Source organism: Phocoena phocoena, chromosome X (genome assembly GCF_963924675.1).
Source record: "Phocoena phocoena chromosome X, mPhoPho1.1, whole genome shotgun sequence".
Classification (NCBI taxonomy): Eukaryota; Metazoa; Chordata; class Mammalia; order Artiodactyla; family Phocoenidae; genus Phocoena; species Phocoena phocoena.
In genome coordinates, this window is record NC_089240.1 from 126,174,248 (window position 1) to 126,181,426 (window position 7,179).

General features: G+C 42.5%; 1 pseudogene; it reads right to left on the reverse strand.

The window, feature by feature from the left end:
• Window positions 1–658: 658 nt before the first annotated feature.
• LOC136142300 (small ribosomal subunit protein eS4-like) lies at window positions 659–6,401 on the reverse strand (annotated as a pseudogene).
• Window positions 6,402–7,179: the final 778 nt, after the last annotated feature.

Below are 7,179 nucleotides of genomic sequence, written 5' to 3' on the forward strand. Positions count from 1 at the left end.
GATCCCACGTGCCGCGCAGCGGCTGGGCCCGTGAGCCACGACCGCTGAGCCTGTGCGTCTGGGGCCTGTGCTCCGCAACGGGAGAGGCCGCGACAGCCAGAGGCCCGCGTACCGCAAAAAAAAAAAAAAAAAGAAGAAGAGGAGATTAGGACATAGATGAGTACAAAGGGAAGACCATGTGACCTTGGTGTTGAACCTAGGTCTAGCCCAACAGACCTAGACACCAGGCCTGTGCTCCTCCCTCAGCCCCAATCACTGTGGCTTGGCCTCACTCTGTGGAACTTAGCTTGGTGTAGGGCCAAGGGCACTAGTCTTGGAGTCAGAAAATCTGAGGACTTTCTCTTCATCTGTCTATCTGTGTGAACTTGAATCAGTCACTTAACCTCCTTGAGCTTCTATGTCCGCATCTGCGAATTGGAAGGAATGAAGGAACACTTCCGTCCTAAGGGCCCATTTGACGTGCCGGCAGTTTCAAGGGCCTGGTGGGAATGTTGGAGGACCCAGGGACAGACAGCTTTTTGTCATCATAATCCCAAACACTTGACCAGAGCATTACGTTACATGAAAAGAGCCTGGCCTGTAATGGATGGTACCACATGCCTAATCCACTTCCAGGGAAAAGAGAAAAGCACACACGAGTGGTCCATCAGGGCCTGGATCACCGCCCTGGGCAACTGGCAGCTGTTCGGAGGCCACATCCTGCAGGTGGGAGGGTGGAGAAGGGGGGGGGAGAGGTGAGCAAGCTGTCTCCACCTCTGTGCCTCAGAAGGGGACGGGCGCAGCTATGTAGTACCGACCCTGGGGCTCCATAGGCGTGGGGATCATTAACCCCTCGGCACAACATGGAATGAGCAGGTATGCCATATAATAACCATCATACTAATAATAACATTAGCAGTTATAACGGGGGAGGTAATCCATCACTCAAACCCATGATTTCTTTCCTTTAAATTTGCGGAACCAAAATATTTCTCTTGTCAGTTCACCCTGAAGTTGGAAGTTCATAGTGGGAGTGAGGAGAGACAGTAACTCACTCTACCTAAATCCTCAAGTGATCGGTGGTCCATCCCTCTGTGGGAGACAGCTATACAGCAATGGGAGCCTGCTGGTCAGGGGATTCCTGTCTCACTCTCAGGGCGCTTGGAAAATCAAGTTAGTCAGTACAGATTTCTCAGGAACCAAGGGGGGTTGGTTGATCGTGAAGTAACTTTTATACAGGATTTTTTTTTACATCCTTATTGGAGTATAATTGCTTTACAATGGTGTGTTAGTTTCTGCTTTATAACAAAGTGAATCAGTTATACATATACATATATCCCCATATCTCCTCCCTCTTGTGTCTCTCTCCCTCCCACCCTCCCTATCCCACCCCTCTAGGCGGTCACAAAGCACTGAGCTGATCTCCCTGTGCTATGCGGCTGCTTCCCACTAGCTATCTACCTTACGTTTGGTAGTGTATATATGTCCATGCCTCTCTCTCACTTTGTCACAGCTTACCCTTCCCCCTCCCCATATCCTCAAGTCCATTCTCTAGTAGGTCTGTGTCTTTATTCCCGTCTTACCCCTAGGTTCTTCATGACTTTTGTTTTTCTTAGATTCCATATATATGTGTTAGCATACGGTATTTGTATAGAGGATTTTTTTGGGGGGCTGCGCCATGCGGTATACGGGATCTTAGTTCCGGGACCAGGGATGGAACCCGTGCCCCCTGCATTGGGAGTGTGCAGTCTTAACCACTGGACCGCCAGGGAAGTCCCTAAGGTTTTTTTTTAAATTTTGTCGGGTTTTAAAAATTTTATTTATATTTTTGGCCACACCGTGTGGCATGCAGGATCTTAGTTCCTTGACCAGGGACTGAACCCGTGCATTGGCAGTGTGGAGTCTTGACCAATGGACCACCAGGGAAGTCCCTCGGAGGCAAATCTTGATAAATTGTTCCAGTTCCATAGCAGAGTTCTGAAACTTTACCTTGCTAGGAGTCAGAGCCCTGGGTCCTCTTCCTCACAGCTACAGCAGAATTTGCGTTAACACAGTTTTACTAACCGTAGTGAATACATGCTTGTCTGTTGGGCCAACAGCACCTCCTCTTCAATCTACCACCTGTTAGATGTATAGCCTTGGGCAAGTTACTTAACCTCTCTGTGCTTCAGTTTCTCCATCTTTAAAGTGAGGCTAGTAACAGTACCTCCCTCATAGCGTTTCCATGAGAAATAATACATTATTCAAATAATACAACACACTCACTTAACATATTAAGTGCTTGCAAGAGTGCTTGAAGCATACTAAGCATTCAATAGGCATTACTACGATTATGAGTATCACGATTGTTATATAGTATCCCCATCTATTCTACTTGGTTCAGAGTGATGAATGGTCCCCAAGCCCTTCAGCCTTAGGAGTGATACTGCATGACTCAGTCCTGGTCAGTAAGAGTACTCTATCTCAGGCAAAGGTGAAGACAAAGTAGAAGAGAGCTGGGATCACAATCCTGTTCTCAGAGAAGGTTGAATCAAGAAACAACGCAAGGGATATTATCCACAATGATCGAATAGTCTAGAAAAACTGTGAACCAAATAATAGAGTATCAAAGTTCATGCAGAGGGCTTCCCTGGTGGTGCAGTGGTTAAGAATCCACTTAACACCAATGCAGGGGACACGCATTCGATCCCTGGTCCGGGAAGATCTCACATGCCACGAAGCCACTAAGCCCGTGTGCCACGACTACTGAGGCTGTGCTCTAGAGCCCGCGAACCGTAACTACTGAGCCCACACGCCACAACTACTGAAGCCTACACACCTGGAGCCCGTGCTCCACAACAAGAGAAGCCACCGCAATGAGACGCCTGCACACCACAACGAAGAGTAGCCCCCGCTCGCTGCATCTAGAGAAAGCCTGCACGCGGCAACGAAGACCCAATGCAGCCAAAATAAATTAAATTAATAAATAAATAAATTTATTTTAAAAAAGTTCGTGCAGAAAAAAGTACAGAAAGTGCAAGGAGAAATAGAAACACATTTGTAGTAAGGAAATCTATCTCTCTCAGCACATAGGAGAGCAAGTGGACAAAAGATAAGCAAATATATAGAAGACCTAAAGAATATGACAAAGTCTATCTATATGTATCATCTTTTATTAGGTTATGCTGTGGTATAACAGCGACTTCCAAGGTTCAGAGGTTTGCAACAGCAAATGTTTATTTCGTGATCACATCACATGTTGGTTGGTGTCGCCTTTGGCTCTCATCCGTCGGTTTTCTTTATTCTGAGATCCAAACTGAAAGAAGAGCCCCTCTCCAGGATATATCAGCATTGTGGCAGAGGGAAAAGAGCAATGGCATAGCCAGTGTTGGCTCAAAGCTTCTGCTCCTTGTGGCTCCGATCACTTCTATTCACATTCTCCCGGCCAAAGTAAGTCACATGGCCAAGCCTGATGTCATTGAGATGAGGAGTTATACTCCATCCACAGGATGGCACTGCAAGTCATGTGGCAGCGGGCAGGAATTGTGTAGTCTTGCTACATGGGTGGCAGCAAATGGTTGGGAACAATAATACAATCACAGTATCTTATTGATATATATCATGTTCTGTACTATGTAATGCAGCTTGTAAGTACCGCTGCACATTCACAAAAATTGAACATATGTTGGCCCCCAAATAAAAAGTCAATATATTCTAAAATGTAGAAATAAAATTTTGCCTTCAGAGACAGCAGACTCGGTTGTTTCAATTCAATTCTCCAGCTGAGAACAGCTAGAAAAGCTAGAAAAGTATTAAGGTAATCAGAGAGCTAAAGGCAGGGAGAATTTACAGGGCCAGGATCTGAAAAAGAAGGGAAGCACAGAGAACTGAGCCTGGCATTTGGCTACGATTTTTCCCTGGAGGGGAAAGTGCCAATTCTGAAAGCCACCGCTGAGAGGGTGAGAAGTTGTGCAGACTCAGGACCCACTAAAGAGGAGCCTTGGTGACACCTTCTCAACCCCCAGGTTTTGAGTTGGGACCCTGAAGGGCTACATCCTAAGAGTAAGGGCTAACCAAAACTAGATGAATCCTAAAAAGGACAGAATTTCAGTTTAAAATCATCTCAGTCCCGAACTGGATTAAGCTAATCTGCTCCTAGCCTAGTTGTCTGCCAGAAACAAAACTATAGTGGAATACGTCATTAACCAGAGTTTCACAATATCATGGTATCTTAAATTTTCTTAATAAACAATATTTTTCACTTTGTAAAAAATAACTAGTGATAAAAGAAGACAAGATATGATCCAAATACTTAAAGGAAAAAATGAAGAATTGAAACAGATCCTTTAGTCCTAGTTAGCTGAGTTCTTTTTTTAAATCATGAATGGATATTGGATTTCGTCAAATGCTTTTACTACATTAATTTTTTTTTTTTTTTTGCGGTATGCGGGCCTCTCACTGCTGTAACCCCTCCCATTGCGGAGCACAGGCTCCGGACGCGCAGGCTCAGCGGCCATGGCTCACGGGACCAGCCGCTCCGCGGCACGTGGGATCTTCCCGGACCGGGGCACGAACCCGTGTCCCCTGCATCGGCAGGCGGACTCTCAACCACTGCGCCACCAGGGAAGCCCTCTACATTAATTTATATGATTGTATGATTTCTGTTCTTTAGCTCGTTAATATGGTGGATTACACTAGTTGAATTGAATGTTGAATCAGCCTTGCATAGCTGGAATAAATCCTGCTTGGTTATGGTGTACAATTTTTTCATACATTGTTGGATTTGATTTGCTAATATTCTGTTGAGGATTTTTGCATTAATGTTCATGAGAGATATTGATCTGTAATTTTCCTTTCTTGTAACGCCTTTGTCTGGTTTTGGTATTGGTGTAATGCTGGCCTCATAGAATGAGTTAGGCAGTGTTTGCTCTGCTTCCAGTTTCTGGAAGGGATTGTAGAGTATTGGCATAGTTTCTTCCTTAAATGTTTGGTACAATTCACCAGTTATACCATCTGAGCTTCATGTTTTCTGTTTTGGAAGATTTACAACATTGATTCGATTTTAAAATAGATATAGACCTCTTCATATTATCTATTTCTCCTTGTGTAAGTTTGGTAGTTTGTATCTTTTAAGGAATTGATCCATTTCATCTAAGTTATCAAATTTGTGAGCATAACATTGTTCATAGTATTCCTTTATTATCCTGTAGTCCATGGGAGCAGTAGTGATGGCTCTTCTTTCATTTCTGATATTAGTTATTTTTTTCTTCTCTTTTTTTTTCTTGGTTTGACTGGATAGAGTTTTATCACTTTGACTGATCTTTCAAAGAATCAGCTTTTGATTTCATTGATTTTCTATACTGTTTTTACTGTTTTCAGTTTCATTGATTTCTGGTCCAATTTTTATTATTTCTTTTATTTTATTTCCTTTAGGCTTAAATTGTTCTTCTTTTCGTAGTTTCCTAAAGTGGAAGATTAGATTATTGATATTAGATCTTTCTTCTTTTTTAATATGTGCCTTTCATTCATGCTATAAATTTCCCTCTAAGCATTGCTTTTGCTGCATCTCACAGATTTTGATAAGTTGTATCATTTAGTTAGCAATATTTTTAGATTTATTTGAGCCTTCTTCTTTGACCCATGTGTTGTTTATAAGTAGGTTGTTTAATTAATTTGACGATTTTCTAGCTATCTTTCTGTTTTGATTTCTAATTTAATTCCATTGTGATATATGAATATGTTTTATATGATTTCTACTCTTTTAAAATTGTAAGGTGTATTTTATGACCCACAATGTGATCTATATTGGTGAATGTTCCATGTGAGCTTGTGTATTCTGTGGTTGTTGTTGAATGGATTATTTTATTATATATTCATGCTGTATTAGATTTAAGTTTAAAAAACCTTTTCAAATTATGTTACCTGCTATAGATCATTTTACCTACTCCTCTGTCTGGCAGCCAGTCTCTGGTCTCTTCAGCAATAGTGAGGTAGACACCTTTTCCTCAGGGAAGAGAAATCCATGGTTTGTTGCCTTTGCCAGTAATGAAAATGTTGGAGATCTAGGTGGCAAAGCTGTTGCCTTTGGCATCTTTCATATGAACCATATCAAAACAGCCAGGATGTCTCTCCGTTGGTGATCATACCTACTCTTTTCAGGTTAGCACCTCTGGTCACCACCATACACAGTATCCAAATCAATTTGAGTGGTGTCATTCACCTTGCTGAGGGGATTAGGGTAGCAGATAATTTGAGGATCACTGGTCACTGGAGAAGTGATTCCTTTTGTGCCCACAAAGATCTTACCATCAGCCTTAATGAGCTGCTTCATGCAGATCTTCTTTACTTCCTACTGGAGCATACTTAAGTCTGTTACTTAGGAAAACCATGAAGGGGGAACATTCTCTCAGGTTGTGGGGATTGGTACATGGACAAGGAGCCATGTATTAATTGCATAGTTTAAAACTCCTTTGTTTTTAAGACAAAATGTTCAGCTTGATAGTTTAAGGCTCATAGAAGGGTCAGATGCTTCTTGGAACTATTAGCCATGGCTGCCCTAGGTACTGAAAGAGCTGCGTGGAGTATTCTATAAATGTCAATTACATTAAGTCGATTGACAGCGCTGTTCAGGTCATCTACATCCCTACTGACTTTCTGCCTGTGTGATATATCAGTTACTGACAGAGGGTTGTTGATGTCTCCAACTATAATTGTGGATTTCCGTATTTGTTTTTTTCAGTTCTAGCAATTTTGGCCTTGTGAAATAAAAGTGTCCCTATCTGCAGATGGTGTGATTGTCTATGCAGAAATCCCAGGGAATCTATGTCAAAAACTCTTAGAACTAATGAGTTCAGCAACGTTGCAGGATACGAGATCAACACACAAAAATCAATTGTATTTCTGTATACTAGCAATGAACATGTCGAAACTGATAATAAAAATTATAATACCATTTAAAGTTGGACAAAATATACTTAGGTGCCCTCAAGGAGCTTGCAGTGTAGCTATGTACTGATCTGTGCTGTGGCCCAACACAAAAAGATGAGCCCGGCCCATCAGATCCTCTAAGGAACTTGTGGCTGGGAACTTCTAAAGGATGAGGTAGTGAGCAGTGGGAGCAGAAGCTGGAAGGCCATGAGGTCAACAGAGGTCAGAGGAGCCATAAGAAGAGACGTACCTCTGCCAAGTTCTTGGGAGGCTGAAGTTATCAGGGAGAATGAA